The 18,132-nt window shown below is 39.0% G+C and overlaps 1 pseudogene; it reads left to right on the forward strand.

Annotated features, from left to right (window-relative positions):
• The first annotated feature begins 13,216 nt into the window (after nt 1–13,216).
• LOC122747756 lies at nt 13,217–13,800 on the forward strand (annotated as a pseudogene).
• The last annotated feature ends 4,332 nt before the right edge of the window (nt 13,801–18,132 follow it).

Raw genomic sequence — 18,132 nt, forward strand, 5'->3', positions numbered from 1 at the left:
GACCCATCCCAAGCTTGTAAGGAATCTAGGGTGGGGAAGCTCATTGTGTTCTACTCAAGCTTGGTTGGAGGCAGATCTTTTTGTTTGTTTGTTTAGATAGGAAGGCTGCTCCATCCAGGGGTCACTCAGCCCGCCCAGTGAAAAGGGTATATATTCTTTGAATTGATAACCCAAGGCTGGGGGTGGTCTGGTATAGCCCTACATTTTAATATTTCTTACCTTCAAACTACTGTTTGATGAACCACCTACTGTTTCATGGGTATATAAGCTGTAAGCCCCCACCACCATGATGGTCTTTGGTCTGAGAGAGATGGCCAACAACCATCCTTTTATTAATAACCTGATGTCTTTCTTAATAAAATTATTAAATTACCCAGAAACTATGTTTCTCAAGTTTTTAATCATCACAGCCCCAAGCCCAATTTGGAACTGGGAGTCAAATGATCTGATTATGAATTCTGCCACTGATGCTTCCTAACTGTGTGACTATAAGCAAGTCAGATCTCTGAGCCTCAATTTCCTCATCTATAAAATGGGGAGAATAGTGGCTATAGTACTTACATTACAGAGTTGTTGCTGGGATCCAATGTGATAATATAAATGAAGTTCTTTCCAAAGCTTAAAGCTCAACATAAATGTCTGCTATCATTGTTGTTATTGCTATTAATAATGATAATCATAATGATAAGCTATTAAATCTAAGACCTTTTAGACACCCTGAATAATGAATGAATACAATGGCAAGTTCTCCTTCCCAAATTGGGGAAGGCGGTCTCTTTAAGTAATTCATTTTCCTTCTCTAGGCCCTAGTTCCTTCATCTGGAAAATGAGGGAGTTTGAATAGAAGATCACTACCATCCCTTCCAGGCCTAACATTCTATAATTTCAGGATTCCCTGAAGTTTAAAAAACAAAACCAAAATATATCTTTCATGTTTCAATGTCAATGAAGGAATATGGGGAAATACGAAAATATCTCTCAGCAAATGAATGCTAAGTTGTGAATTTACTATATTGGATGCAAAAAAATATATAAAGATGACAGACTATGCATTTTAAAATAAACACACTCTGTGGTTTCTAAGCCTGAATTCCAAACTTGAGTTTTATGAGTATTGATTTGCTACAAAAGGAACATTATGACTTTCACAACAAAAAAGTTTTCCTTTGGCTCTTTCTTTGCAAGTAATATTCTTCTTTGGTGCCCACAACAGTAGTAAATCAACTCATTCTTACTTTTTTCAACCCTGAGTAGGCTGCTTCCTCCACAGATGGACCTCTCAGTCTCAGGACCCCTTCCAAGTAAACATAATAGATTTACGAATCAAAGACATCATAGCAAAGTGTGCTTGAAATTTATTGAACATTGAAAAATTAACAATTGAAATCCCTTTCTAAAGGACAGATTATTGAACTTGAAGTCAGAAGACTTGGGTTTTGAGTTTTGCCTCTAAACTTTAGGAGCCATATCACCTTGATCAGTTCCCTTAATCTCCCTTAGCCTCAGTTTCCAAATCTATAATATGAATATAAGACCCAGGTAGGGGGCACTGGCCCTGGAGTCTGGAGGACCTGAGTTTAAATCAGAAACATACTATCTGTGCAACCCTGGGCAAGTCACTTAACCCTAATTGCCTCAAAAATCAAACAAACATGAATATAGAGGTATGTGCCCTACTTGCTTCACAGGATTGTTGTGAAGAAAATACTCTGTAAACTATAACACACTCTCAGCATTAGCAATTATTCTGAAATTCTCCAAGGGATTTTTCACAAAAACCTCCCAATAGCGCAATCAGAAAAGAAGAAGCTTCATTAACTTTTTGATATTGGGAAAAGCAAAGAAGAAAGAGATTATATTATTTGCCCAAAGGAACATTATGAGTATGAAAAAAGATAAACCCAGGACCAGAACTAAGTAAATGGTCTCTCTATCATTACTATAGTTCATGCTGACATAGTGTTTTAGAATTTACAAAGTGTTTTCATTATAATGACTTGCTAGGTAGGTAATACAAGCATTCTACTCCTCACTTTACATATTGGGAAACATGCATAAGCATGGTACATGGTCTCTAAGATGTACAATCTAAGAAAATGAAATGGGTGTGCTTCTCTCTTCCCTGCCCTTTCTCTGAAAAAGGGGATCCAAGTGGAGGAGGCAGGTTGACAGGTATAATGAAGAAATCAAGAGAAATTAAGGAAGAGGTTTGGTTTTTGTTCAGGAAACACAAGAGAAAGATTTTAAATTTTTAGCTGAAAGGGACCTCAGAGGTCATAGAATCCAACCCTTTTCCTTTTACAGATGAGTAAAACTAACTCCCAAAGAAGTAACTTACCCTGGGGTAGCTAGGTGGCACAGTGGATAGAGTAACAGCCCTGGAGTCAGGAGGACCTGAATTCAAATCTAGCCTCAGACACTTGACACCTACCAGCTGTGTGACCCTGGGCAAGTCACTTAACTCCAATTGCCTCACCAAAAAAAAAAAAAAAGAAAAAAAAAAGAAGTAACTTACCCAACATCACAAAGATAGCAGGAGCCAAAACCTGAGGTCCCCTGCTGCCCATCCAGGTCTCTTTCCAATGTACCACAGGAAAAAAGGATCAAAATGTAACTAGTGAAATTTCACTTGAGTAGAATCAGATAAACTAGTTGAATCTCCCAAAGGAAGGATAAAGTATGAAGAGGAATTAATGCAGGGTTTCAATAATGAGAGAAATCATGCAACCATAAACTGGTTAGAGAAAAGCAGTTTTAACAGAGCATGTTAGACTGAGTGGTTGTTACTAGGTATAAGGATAGAGGTGCTTAGACCAATAAGAAGACAACCAGGAATTTGGCAATGTGGACAAAGAGAAAGACAGATTTTGGAAAGATTATCGGAAAAGAGTAATACAAGGAAAGGGCTATTTGACAAAATTGATGAGCTGTCCATTCAGAGGCAGAAAAATGCTGGACTTTATTTAGGAATAGAGAGCAATGGTAACTGCACATGTGACCCTCAGCTGTTCACTTCATTAGCCAATAGAAAGTGAGATTTAAATGCCACTAAGCAGAAAGGCTATAATCTAACTGTGATCTGATTCAGTGTGATTCTTTGAAAGTTGGTTCCTTGGGATCCAACCAGAAGAGATCACTTATTTACATGACAGAGAAAGCTTGTAAAAGGTAGAAACCCATCCCTTGGACTGGACTCCTCCTCTGTCCCTATGGAGCTAAGGCAACACAAACAAGGAAAGATTGCACCAACAGCAGCTCATTCACATTTTTATGTTTCCATAAACAAGGATGACAGAGAAAAGGATGAGCTGCTGAGATTTTTTCCATTTTATCCTGTGAACTTTTTGCTCTGGAAAGCATCACCAGGGTCTCAGGGCTGGCCATCTGAAATTGTTTTTATAAGGAATGAAGTTCAACTGGCACTTAATTATTGTTGACAGTGCAAATGCACCCTGCACAACCAAAGACAAACTCTACTCAGGTACTCAACTCCAAAATCTTACCTGTTTCTACACCAGCTTTAAGTCATAAAACATCCAGGATGAAATGATGCATTTTTTATGTTGTTGTTGTTGTTGTTGTTGTTGACTTTTGGGCACAGATTCTATAATTAGCAATCCTTAGAACTAATTAAAAATTATTTTTCAAAAGAAAAAACAAGGAAATCAAAAAAAATAGTCCTGCTTCCCTATTCAGTCAGGAATCTGTCAATATTTACTGTTTGTATTGACCACATTGGGTAAAATATTTGATTTCCTATTTCATTTCCCCAATCTGTGACTTGAAATCATAGGTCCTTGACATACTGATGTAATCCATGAGTCATTTAGAATAGATGCAGTTAATTCTGTGACCTTTGCTCCTGAAATTTACTGCAAATACTACTTAGGCAATGTTTCAATCTCCCCCTTTTTAGTAGGTACAGTTTAAACTTCATAATCCCTGAGAAAGATATTGTCAACAAAATAGAAAGCATTATCTTTCCCTTGTCTAAAACCATTGTACATCAATACTTGGAAAACTGTGTGTACTTCTTTATGGCCTATCTACTTCAAGAAAGACATTATTATATAACTAAATAGGGTTCAGAAAGAGCATATAAAGTGATTGGAGACATGATAGTGGACTGCCATATTACAACTAAAACTGGACTAAAATGATTGGAATTATTCAGTCTAGCAAAATGGATACTAAGAGTAGAGTGATCCAAACCTATAAAAATTATGCAGAGTGTACTGAATACAAATTAACCCACAAAATCCTAGAGCACTAGTACCAATATGTGTTGTTGCATTTCCTAGCCTTTGTATATACTGTCCCCCATGTGAGCCCTCTTCACCTTAAGTGCCATGAGAACTTTCCAAATATTTCCAGTCTTTAGGACCCTCCCCCCACACAAGTGCTTATATTTATTCTGTGAGTGTTTCTATTTACTTAAGTGTGTGTATATGTTGTTCTCCTCCCATTTCATCCCGCCCCAACAGAATATAAACTCCTTGAAAGCAGGGGCTGCTCTGGCATTTGTTTTTGTGTCCTTACTACCTAGAATAGTCTTGCACATAGCAGACAGAAAATAAATGCAGGCAGGCAGGCAGGCAGGCAGGCAGGCAGGAAGGAAGGAAGGAAGGAAGGAAGGAAGGAAGGAAGGAAGGAAGGAAGGAAGGAAGGAAGGAAGGAAAAAGAAAGGAAAGAATGAAGACAGACAGAAAAAAGAAAGAGAGAAAAAGAAGGAAGGAAGGAAGGAAGGAAGGAAGGAAGGAAGAAAGAAAGAAAGAAAGAAAGAAAGAAAGAAAGAAAGAAAGAAAGAAAGAAAGAAAGAAAGAAAGAAAGAAAGAAAGAAAGAAAGAAAGACTAGTATGAGAGGGTCTCCATAGGGACCATGTGTAACATGAGACTCTTCAACCAAGACTCAAAGTGACATTAATACAAGAAAGGAATAGAAGGCTGGGCATTGGGTTGTTGACACTACTAACACTAGATAGTGTTGAATGGATGTTATTATTTGAAAAGTACTTATATGGTCATTTGAGAGCTAAATTCTTACCAGTAAGATAGTGCTGAGCTCTACAGTAGGGACACCTTATAAATGAGGAAATTAAGATTCAGAGAAGTTACTTGACAGCCTAATGGTCACACAACTGGTAATACTGAAGTAGTCACTCAAAATGAGAATTTCTAACTCTAAATTCATTATGATTTCTCTTCACTATGCCATGATAACAAAGTTGCTCCTATATTGTTTTGACAATCCCAAAGTTCTTTGTTCAGCATTTAATCCCCAGTCACAGTCTATCTCCAACCCATCTATCCAAACTAATTGTATATTACTCCCTTCACGTCCCAACCAAACTGGCCTATTTTTTGTCCCCAGTACACAACATGTCATCCTGACATAGGAAATTAGGGGCTCCTTAGACTTAAAACACCCTTCTAACAAGATCCACCATCATGTCAAATGTGGAGGTTAGGGAAGCTTTGTCCAGTTCCATTAATGTTACATCATCTTTGTTCTATGAATGTCTTGTTTCATTCCAATTCCAAATGTGGACCACCAAGTTGGCCCGAGTTGAAAAAGAGAAAAGAAAGAAGGAGGATTTTAATAAACTTCTACTTTACAAATACTATACCTTGGGGCAGCTAGGTGGCACAGTAGATAAAGCATCTGCCTTGGATTCAGGAGTTCCTGAGTTCAAATCCGGCCTCAGACACTTGACACTTACTAGCTGTGTGACCCTGGGCAAGTCACTTAACCCTCATTGCCCCACAAAAACAAACAAACAAACCAACCAAACAAACAAATATGATATCTTTTAGGCTTCACGACAACCCAGAGAGGTAGGGGCTATTATTTTCCCCAATTTAGACTTGAGGAAACTAAAGAAGATAGAGACTAAATGATTTGCCCAAGGTCACACCGTTATTAACTTTCTGAGACTGGATTTGAACTCAGGTTTTCTTGAGTCCAGGCCCAGTGCTCTATCAACTTAGCTGCCTGTGTCAGATCTAAGAATTGGATCCCCATTTGTAAGTACCCACTTAAGCCTGATTGGGAAATTACTTTGTTACCAGTGCTCTCACCACACTGCTTCCCTCCCCCCTCCCCCCTCCCCCCTTTTTAAACATCTCTGGCATTACACCGGAAAAGTCTGATCTTGCATGCTTACCCAGAAGAGTAAGTTTCTTTTTCTTTTTTTTTCTTTGTTTCTTTCTTTCTTTGTTTCTTTCTTTTTTTGGTTCATTATGCTTCCACTTGGAGTTTAATCCAAGAAATCTTCTCAATCTATCTTAGGTTAGTCCATATCTAGGTTTCCCTAAATGTGGGTAATAGGGTCCCCAGCTCTCACTATGGCATTCAAGGTAATAAATGTAAATTCAGTATGAGGCAAGTTTTTTATTACCCCATTAAAATAAGTTAATGATATAAAGGATTCATAGGAGGCCATTAACAGATAGAGAAAAAACACAAAATCTTTCAATAGCCCATAAATTCCCCCTGGAATACAATCATATTTTGGGACTGCTAAACAAAGGATACATCTTCTCCCTGGACCTGCACTATTCAAAATAGTCACTGTAGACACAGGCATTTCAAATCCCATAAGTCCCTGGTCCACTGGCTGTGGGACTAAACAAGCCATCTGGTTCTTTATCCAAAAGGCAAAACTGTGCAGGCAATGCCCCTCTTCCCCCTAGAAGGTCCAATCTCTAAACTTGCTCATCTTAAAAACTCTCAAACTTGGGGTTACTCACAAGGAAACTCTCAATGTAGTTTTTTTTTAATCTTTCTTGGCTAGGAGGCTAGATTCCAGGCTCACACTGCCAATGAAATCATATATCTTCATCTGGTCTCAGAAACATTGTCCATGCACTCCCTTCTCAGGCTAAATGAGCACATGCCTTTGTGCATGGAGTCTGAGCAGTCTGGGGATCATGAGACAAAGGGAAAGGGCAGGACAAGGTCACCCCCGCTAATGGTGGTTACTCCTGTCCAACCACCCTGATGTACTTTTTGCTTGTGTTTTTTTTTTATTTTTCTGTAGTGCCTTCTTCCAGGATTTCGTGATGACAACTTGTAGCAGAACACAGCAGAAGTAGACATGCTTTCACATAGCCTGAAGTGGGCTGAGAGGAGAGTAACTGAGATGAACTTTCCCAGCTCAAGAGAAGCAGCTAGGGACATTCTCAAGAACCAATGATTTCTTCTGAATTACCCCCAAACTACATGACATAGAGACAGTTAGATAGTATGGTCAATAAAGTGCTGGGTTTGGAGTCAAGAAGACCGGAGTTCAAATCTTGTTTCAGCCATTTACTTGCTGTGTGACAATGGAGAAATCATTTGACCTTGCTCGGCCTCAGTTTCTTCATCTGTAAAATGGGGGTGAAAATAATAACATCAAGTGAGATAGCATATATAAATGTGAGCTATTACTGGTGCAGTGGATAGAGTGCCAGACCTAGAATCAGAAAGATCTGAGTTCACACTTACTAGCTGTGTGACCCTGGACAACTCACTTAACCCTGTTTATCTCAGTTTCCTCATCCATAAAATGAGCTGGAGAAGGAAATGACAAGCCACTCCAGTGTCTTTGCCAAGAAAACCTCAATGGAGTCACAGAGGGTGGAACACAACTGAACAACAACAAATTTTATTCCAGATGTGATCTGTCCAGAGCAGAATATTAACTTCTTTATTAAGGGAGCTAGGTGCTATAGCAGAAAGAGCCCTCAGTCTAGAGTCAGGAAGACCTGAGTTCAAATTCATCTCTAAGGGGCAGCTAGGTGGCACAGTGGATAGAGTACTGGCCCTGGAGTCAGGAGGACCTGAGTTCAAATCCGGCCTCAGACACTTAATACTTACTAGCTGTGTGACCCTGGGCAAGTCACTTAACCCCAATTGCCTCACCAAAAAAAAAAAAAGAAAGAAAGAAAGAAAAAAAATCATCCCTAAGCAAGTCACTTAATCTCTATTTGACTCAATTTCCTCATATGTAAAATGAGGATAGTAACAGCACCTACCTTCCAGAGTTGTTAGGAGGATCTAATGATATAATACTTGTAAAATACTTAACTGTAGTGCTTGGTGCTTAGTAGGCACTATATTAATGTTAGTTATTATTCTAGGCAATATGATTATCTTCATCTAGCCTATGATCATTTTGGGGGCTGGGAGGGGGGGCTTGTTGCAATGTAACCATGTCATCTCATATGGGGCTTGAAGTAAGTATAGAATAATTTTACATATATGTGTGTGTGTGTGTGTGTGTGTGTGTGTGTCTAATGATAGTCATCTTTAGGGTGGAAGGGAAGAAAAAAGAAATGTACATGATAACTTTATTATATATTTAAAAGGAATAGTAAGTCGTACACAATAGGCTTGCAGTTTCATGTGCAATCATCTGTTTGTGTTATACAGATGCTTGTTTTTTCCATAAATTAAAATAAAATAAATAAATGTGAAAAAATATTAATGCCTTAGACCTTTTTTCAGAAAATGTCTTTTCTAACTATACAACTCCAACCCTGCCAAGATCCTGTTATTCTCTGATTAATTTTGTCAAACAAAATGTAGGATGCAACATTTATTCATAGTAAAGTTCATTGCAATTAAATTCAGACCAATGTCCAAACCTGTCAAGAGTCAATTACATTCAAGTCAATACATATTTGAGCATAAGACAACTGTGCCAAGTTCTAAGAATTCAAAGACAAACACACAAAAATCCCTTTGTCTTGGAGAACAAGGAGGGCAGGAGCAGCAGGGACTCTCCAACTGAAGGAACTCCAAAAAAAATAACCAACCAACCAAAACCTAAAGGATGGACCAACTGATCACAAAAAGATAAATACTCATATTTTTTTGTCAAAAAGGACCAATGCTATATCACAAAGACATCATAAAAAAGGAAAAAAGGACCCACATGTACAAAAATATTCATAGCTACTCTTTTTGTGGTGGAAAAGAATTAGAAATTGAGGGGATGCCTATCAATTGGGGAATGTCTAAACAAGTTGTGGTATATGAATGTAATGGAATATTATTGTGCTGTAAGAAACAAGAAGCAGGAGGATTTTAGAAAAACCTGGGAAAACTTACATGAATCAATACTGAGTGAAATGTGCAGAACCAGGAAGACATTGTACACTGTGTCAACAACATTGTATGATGATTAATTGTGATAGACTTAATTCTTCTTAGCAATACAATGATCTGAGATAATTCCAAAGGACTCATGATGGAAAATGCTCTCCACATGCAGAAAAAAAGAACTGTGGAATCTGGATGCAGATCGAACCATACTGTTTCTCCTTTTTATTATCTTTTTTGAGGTTTTTCCCTTGTGTTCTGATTCTTTGACAATAAGACTAATGCAGAAATGTGGTTATTAATATAATTGTACATACTAACCAGATTGCGTGCTGCCTTGGGGTGCTATAAGAAATGATGAGCAGGATGCTCTCAGAAAATCTGGAAAGATTTAGATAAGCTGATGCAAAATGAAATGTACTGTATACAAGGTAACAGTAATATTATAAGATAATCAGCTGTGAATGACTTAGCTATTCTCAGCAACACCATGATCCAAGACAATTCTGAAGGATTTACGAAAAATGTAATCTATCTCCAGAGAAAGAACTGATGGTGTCTGGAATACATATTGAAGCATAATTTTTAAAGTTTCCTTTTCATAAGTTTTTAAATCTGTTTTCTTTTACAACCTGACTAATATGGAAATGTTTTACATGACTACACATGTATAACTTATATTGAATTGCTTGAGTTCTTAAGTGGGGGAGGGAGAAATTGACCCATTCTTACCTTGATGCCCAAACTGGGGAGGTTCAATCAGGACCTTGGACACCTCCACCTTGAAAGACCTTGTTTATCCTGACCCTGGCCCCACCATAAAGTTCTAGGTAAATACTGTCAAATGGAAGGTGTTCCTTGTACCCATGACATGTAAAACCAAAATTAAATTAGTGGCAAAATTGTATGAAAATCAAATTCACAAAAGTGGGATTGTATATTTTAACAATGGAGGGGATGGGGGATGACTTAAGGGATAGTGAAACAGCGATGTTATTCGACACATTTAATAACAGACATTGAGGCTTTGTGGTATAGTCAAAAGAGCATTGCATATGGAATCTGATGTCTTGGATTCAAATACTGACCCTTCCATGTACTACTTTGTGTAAATTATTTTGCTTCTCTAGAACTCAATTACCTCATGCCCAAAATGAGATCATTTAACTTTAAAAGGGACTCTATATGTTGGAGACACATTGAAAAGTTTAAAAAAAAGATTATACTGGGGTGAGAGATGTTTGAATGTTCTCAGTATTACTACATTGGAGTATTCCAATATCTCATTGTAGCATGAAGGCAACTTTGGGTTCTCCAAGATGATACAAATGGACCACTAGCTCTGACTGGGCTTTGGTGAGGGTCTCTTTAGCTATGATCCAAGAAGGAACCCAGTTAAGTTCTGAGAGACTATTGGATCAGGCTGACAAACAGGTGTTAAAATTTTTTTGGATCTAGGACTTCACAAAGAATATCAGCTAAGAATAGGGCTGGGATCTGTAGTAGTGGACAGGTGTATCTAGGATATATTTCTAAATGGTTAACAACTAGCTGGGGAGGGGGAGTATGCAACACACACTTCTAAGTTTAAACTGCATCATTAACACTTTCCACACCATTCTCTTTTGTCTAGAAAATCATCATAACAATAAATCAAGTACTGATATATTTAGTAATTTTTCAGTCTTGTTTGACTCTCCAGGACCTGGTTGGGGGTTTTCTTGACAAAGATACTGTAGTAATTTGCCATTTCCATTTCCATTTTCTTCATTTTTTTCAGGTGAGGAAAATAAGGCAAACAGGGTTAAGCGACTTGTCCAGGATCACAAAGCTGGAAAGTGTCTAAGGTGAGATTGGAACTCACAAAGGTAAGTCTTCCTATCTGTAAGTCTAGCACTCTATCCACTGCACTACCCTGCTCTCCTTCCTGTTATAGTGTTTGCCAATTTTTTATTTTAAAATTTTTTTAGTGAGGCAATTGGGGTTAAGTGACTTGCCCAGGGTCACACAGCTAGTAAGTGTTAAGTGTCTGAGGTCAGATTTGAACTCAGGTACTCCTGACTCCAGGGTCGGTGCTCTATCCACTGCACCACCTAGCTGCCCTATGTTTGCCAATTTTTAAGGTGTGAATGCTCACGCTAAAAATTTAACAATCAGATCTCAAGAGCAGGTACCAGCTGACTCCAGTATGCCCCTGGTTGTATCTTACATCAGACAACTGTGGATACGCTAAGTATTATTATTAACAATGTTATTATTATCAAGGAGATGTGGTATACTTGAGGACACTGTATGAAGAGAAAATGAAAATACCATTTTTTGTGTGAAAGGAGTTAGAATCACAAATTTTGGGTAACCCATTAGAAAATAAAATCAATGTGAATAGAGATTGTTTCATTCTTTTTACTTGTCACATAGCAGGCACATAATAAATACTTGCTGGTAGTTGGTTGAGCTATGAGACTTGACCAAAGTTGCATAGAAAGTAGGTAGCAGAGCTAGGGTTCAAATCTTTCTCCTGCCCCACTCTGCTTCCCAACTTTTTGAAACAATTCTTTTGTAGATTTTTTATTTATTTCTGTTTCACTTCATTAAAACATCTCGTAAGAAAATCAATCCCAATGCACCTTGGGAAATGAGATGCCAATAAAAATAGGTAGGTGAGGCAGGGAGGATAAGACTTTATACCCTGGGATTTAAGGATCCATCACCAAGGAAAGCTTTGTTAAAGGAATAACTATGGGGCAGAGTGAATAGAGCACCAGCCCTGGAGTCACAAACATCTGAGTTCAAACCCATCTTGGAAGATGAGGAGGAAAGGAGGGGGGGGGCATAGGTGATACAGGAGACAATGGCACCTTTGTGACACAGGTGATGGTAAGACATAGGTGGTATACCTTTCCACAGGTTACAGTGATACATTGTTGACACAGGTGACATGGGTGATTATGGCACCTTAGTGACATGTGGCAGGTGATAGTGGTACCTTCGTGATGCAGGTGACAGATGGCACACTTTGGTGACACAAGCAACAGTAGCACCTTGGTGACATATTTTTCCACAGGTGATGCAGATAACAGTGGCACTTTGGTGACACAGGTGATGGTTGACACATAGGTGACATACCTTTCTACATGTGACAATGGCACGTTGGTGACACAGGTGATGTGGGTAACACAGGTGATATGGGTGACACAGATTACAGTGTCACTTTGGTGACACAGGTGATAGTGGTACCTTAGTGACACCAATGACACAGGTGGTGACACTTGCACCTTGGTGAAACAGATGACAGTAACATATAGGTGACATACTTTTCTCAGCCCCACTCCTCACTACGCACAGAGAACTACTTTGCTCTATATGTCTTCCTTAACTCTGCTTCCATCCTGTCCAGAAGCAGCTCTTGTTCCATGACTATTGTTGCTGGCTCTAGAACACCTAGCTGCTAATGGCACCCTTGTCAAATATCTGCAATGTCTTTTATTTCATCTAGTTGCCAATACCACTTTTGCCACCTATATCCTAATCTTACCTATGTCACCGATCTCCCAATGCTACCTGTGACAATCTCCATATGCCACCTCTGGTAATAAAACTGCAAATGCCACCTATTTCACTTATGTGTAAATGTTACCTATGTTCCCTAAATATAAATGTCACTTTTGTTACCTCTCTGTACATGTCACCTACCTACAAATGTCACCACTGTGCTAATGTCATTCCTTGTCACCTGTGTCATCAAGGTGCCACTGTCACCTATCAGAAAATAACACCTATGTCACCTCTGACAACACTACCTGTGACATCAATCTTCAAATACCACCTACATCATATATTAGCAAAATCCACTCATGTTATCTCTCTGTAAAGACCACCTATATCCCTTACCAGCCAATGTCACCTATGTTAACACTGAACTGCTAATTGTACCCTTGTCAAATGTCTTCTATATCTTTAATTTCACCTAACTGCCAATACCACCTGTGATATCAATCTCCAAATGCCACCTATGTCATTTATGGGCAAATGCCACCTAAGAAATATGCCACAGTCATCTATGTCACCCATATGCCAATGCTACTTTTATCACCCATCTACTAATCTCACTTATATCACCATTGACCTATGTCTTCTTGCCTTCTGGGAAGAAAGAAGAATACAGAAATATATTTCACATCTCCTAATATCTATTGCTGTTGTGGGACAACAGCAGACACTGACATGACAACTCAACTGATCTCTTCCAACTTGGAGCTCCATTTCCTTTCCATGGAATGTCTACCCAGAGTTGTTATAACTAATCAAATGCTTAAACAGATGCTTTTTGGTATCAAGGTTACATTGGTTCATCCTTGGTTTTAGGAGGGATAGATGTTACTGGATCTCACCTCTACACTTCATGAATCAACTGATAAATTGCCTTATGTCACCATGGCATGTCATCATTGGCAGCAATGGCTCTATTTTAAGATAAATTTAAATGAGCTGTGATCTTCAGTGATTTGGAATCTGGGAGCAACATAGATCTCTGTGTTATCAGAAAGACCAAGTTTGACTTCCTCTATTCATTTGATACTCCCCACAAGAAGGGAAGCACACTTGGCAGGTACAAGTGTGAGCAAGGGACAACTGCTATTTTTACAGAGAAAGTTACTTCCCTGGAAATTGAAGTGCTGGATGAAACAGTACAGACAATGGAGGCTTCCTAAAAGGGCTTGCTCATCAATTCTATCGAATCAGAATGTTTGGGGTTGCCCGTAGGTCACCTTATGAAGAACAAACTCATCTCTAATGAACAAATAATAATTATGTTTAAGGTGGGGTTGGGGAGCAGCTAGGTGGTGCAATAGATAGAGTACCAGCCCCGGAGTCAGGAGGACCTGAGTTCAAAGTTGGTCTTAGACACTCACTAGCTGTGTGATCCTCATCAAGTCACTTAACTCTGCCTTAAAGAAAGAAAAAAGGTGCCATGTTTTTATTAACTGTCTTGCTTGCAAATTCCTAGTCCAGTGTCCCAGAATATTCTTCTGCCTATTGGCTAATGCACTTTTTCCACTGCGCCATCTAACTTCCCCCTATAGCATCTTTTTAAAATCGATATGCAAGAGAGACAATATGTTCATAGATATTTTCTATCTGTGAGCCATATTTTAATCCCTGGATGGATAGAGAACTAGCCACAAAGCCTGAAAGACCTGGGGATAAGTCCCACCTCTGACAAGTAATGGCTGTGCAACCCTTGGCATGACCTTGGCCTCTCAGTGCTCTAGCAATTCCCTAAAATTATTAAATTGCAGAGGAGGTATCATTGGCAGAGGGAATTTCCTCACCTGGGAGTTCCCTATACCGATGGAATCACTGGTCCATTCCCTTTCACTAAATGTACATGTTTAAAGTCCATTCTTCCTGGTCTGTAGGTATTTCATTTTTGTGATGTCAAGTCACAAGTAGCTCAAAGCCTCCATTTGATTAACCAAGTGGCACAATCTTCAAGCTTCTCCTGAGGCTCACCAATGCCTTTTAGTTCTGTAAGAAATCTCCTGGTCATTCTCGAAATAGTACTACCTGGTAACCACGAAGGCCAATGTATAAGGACACCACTGATTGTAGCCCTGCCCAGAGGAAGCTAAAGGATCTTTGTAAGTCGCTGAGAGACCAGAATGCCACCAGAATCCACCTGGAAGACTGCTAAGGGTAGGCCAGCACTTCTCAGAACTGAAGTAAGGATTGTCTTTCTTTTATATACTTAAATAGATTGAGTTGAATTCTATTCCATCATTTTTGTTTGTATAAACCCTGAAGTCTAGGAAAATAAAAGTGCTAACACACATATATTTTGAAAGAAGACAACCTAAAGGGAGGCACTGGGATGCTTCCAAAAAGCCTTTAAGGACCAGAGCTGTTGAGCTTCTGACATCTCTCTAACATACTGCTTGCTAAAAGCTGAACAAATTTCACCTACTTCACAATTTTGCTTCAGGATATGTGGCTTTAGCTAAGTCACTTAACTTCTCTGGTCCTCAGTTTCCCTTTTTTATAAAAAGAAAGATTTAGGCTAGAAACCCTTTAAAGTCTTTTATGGTTCAAAATCTACTGATGCTATATTCATTTACTTTTCAAGGTTGCTCCAATTCAAAACCAAGTTACACAAGTATTCCTCTTATGAGAGACATGTAGGTGGCACAGCGTATATATAAAGCAGTGGGCCTGGAGTCAGGAAGACTCCTCTTCCTGAGTTCAAATTTGCCCTTAGCCACTTCCCAGTTGTGTGACCCTAGGCAAACCACTTAACCCTATTGCCTCAGTTTCCTTATCTATAAAATGACCTGGAGAAGGAAAGGGCAAACCACTCCAGTATCTTTGCCAAGAAAACCCCAAATGGGGTCACGAAGAGTCAGACACAGGTGAAATAACTGAACAATTTCTCTTGACCTGTTGGACTCCATTGTGCTGCCCACCTCCTAGCAGTGAAGGACCCTAGAAGCATTGCTCTGTAGCTTAGGGACAGCTCTGGGTCCAGGCTTCAAAGTGATGTAATTCAGATCTGGAACAGGTCTAGCAGCCATTTCCCAGATAAGTGCTTTTTTCCCCAGAATGTCAGTAAACTTCCTCTCACAGAATGTCAGTGTTGAAAGCAATCTCAAAGATCATCTTTTTCAACCTGCACCTGATGAAAGAAGCACTGCTACAATTGACCAAACAATTGGTGATCTGGACCCTTTGTGAACACCCCTAGCAAGAAGAAACCTTTACTTGAGGGTGGGGAGAAAGGGAGCCAGCCATTTCACTTTTACACATCTCTAGCTGCTAAGTTTTTCTTACCTTGAGTCAAAACCTACCTCTTTGCAAATTCTACCCAATACTCCCAGTTATACCCCCCCTCCAAAAGTGGAAGAAGCCCTTCAGATCTAAAGGGTAACTAAGCAATTTTGTGCCTGAGGCAAGAATATAAAATTGCACACATCCTCCATTCTAATGACTTTATGTTTGAGATAGTAGATCCACATTTTTTGGGTACCTTTCAGTTTTTCTAGACTGGGGCAAGTCCCTCTCTTACTTTACCTTTGTTATGACTCTGGTTTAAATACTTGAAGGCAACTATTATGCTGCTCCCTCTCTCCCCCCCCCCCCATTTTTTCCTAAGACTTTATATTTATTTATTTAAGGAAATGTGCATGGTATAAGTATTGTGACACTCATTCAACCACCAGAAAAGAGTAGACAGACCATTTTGTTCCCAGATGTTCCCTACTCCCACCCCACCCCCCCAGGTTCTGAGGACCTAGTAGATATATTGATTACCATAATTTAAAAAAAATGAATCCTATAGGGCAAGGTAGGTGGCCCAGGGGATGAAGCACCACCCAGGATGGTGTCCCAAGTTCAAATTTGGCCTCAGACATTTATTAGCTCTGTAATGCTGGACAAGTTACTTGACCTTGATTGCCTCCCCTGACAAAATTAAATAAAACTAAGTGTTAGGTACCAGTAGTAGTGGTCATAGTGATCTAGGAGGCAAAAAGGGGTTAACAGAAAAACCTAAGACCCAAGCTTTAATTCAGATATGAAGTCTAAGAGGGATTCAGACCCCAGTTAATAGATAACTTACAAGTCAGAATGCTAGTTTCTCTTACCCACAGTAATCTGTGATAAAATAATGGAATTTGGCAGACACCCACCTGATTGATTTAGTATTGTTTGAATTGGGTGAGAATGAGAAACTAAGTACCTACTTAAGGATGATTGAATGGGGACCACACCTGGCTGGCCCTGAGTGACATGTTGGTGTACTACTGAGGACAGCAAGAGACCACTCTCAACCAATCAGCTTGAAGGACTAGGAAGTGGACAAGAGCTCATAGAAGGAACCTTTTTTTTTTGGTGAGGAAGAGGCACGTGGGGAGAGATGGAGAACAGGAGTCCCCCTTGTTGTTCAGGACATTGGCTTGGTGGCAGAATTTCACGTGGGCTACTAGGAAAGGAAAGGTTTCTGTTTCTCTGGCTTTACTGAATAGATCCAAGCTTTAATAAATATTTAAAAGCCTAAACTCTTACTGAATTTATCAGTGATTTTAGCCAGCTTCCCCCCCAAGACTGGGGCGGGGGGCAATTAGAACCCACATTTAGATTTTAAACAACACATATCAGTACCCATAACGAGAACAGAGGGAGCTAAGCTGTGAAGGCCTAAGAATATAACAATTATAAAATTGACAGGCTATAGAAACTTAGACTAGAAATAAAAGAAAAATATACATACATATATCTTTCCAGCTTTATTTCTTTTTTATTATAAAAGTATTTTATTATTTTCAAGTTACATGTAGAGATAGTTTTCAAAATTTGTTTTTATAAGATTTCTAGTTTCAAATTTTTCTCCCTCCCCCCTCTCCTTCCCCCCCTCCCCAAGACAGTAAGTAATCTGATATAGGTTACATATGTACAATCAAATCAAACATATTTCTGTATTAGTCATGCTGTGAAAGAAAATCAGAGCAAAAAGGATAACCTCATAAAAGAAAAACAACAGGGGCAGCTAGGTGGCGGAGTGGATAGAGCACCGGCCCTGTAGTCAGGAGTACCTGAGTTCAAATTCAACCTCAGACACTTAACACTTACTAGCTGTGTGACCCTGGGCAAGTCACTTAACCCCAATTGCCTCACTAAAAAAAAAAAGAAAAAGAAAAAAAACAAAGAAAAACAACAGCACCAAAACCAAAAGAAATAGTATGGTTCAATCTGCATCCATATTACACAGTCCTTTTTTTCTGGATTTGGAGAGCATTTTCCATCATGAGTCCTTTGGAACTGTCTTGTATCATTATACTGCTGAGAAGAATCAAGTCTATCACAGTTGATCAACACATAATATTGATGACACTGTGTACAATGTTCTCCTGGTTCTGCTCACTTCATCATTCATACAAGTCCTTCCAGTACTTTCTGAAATTATCCTGCTTGTCATTTCTTATAGCACAATAATATTCCATCACCATCATATACTACAGATTGTTTAGTCATTCCCCAATATGATGGACATT

The sequence above is a fragment of the Dromiciops gliroides genome, chromosome 3, assembly GCF_019393635.1.
Source record: "Dromiciops gliroides isolate mDroGli1 chromosome 3, mDroGli1.pri, whole genome shotgun sequence".
NCBI classification, from domain to species: Eukaryota; Metazoa; Chordata; class Mammalia; order Microbiotheria; family Microbiotheriidae; genus Dromiciops; species Dromiciops gliroides.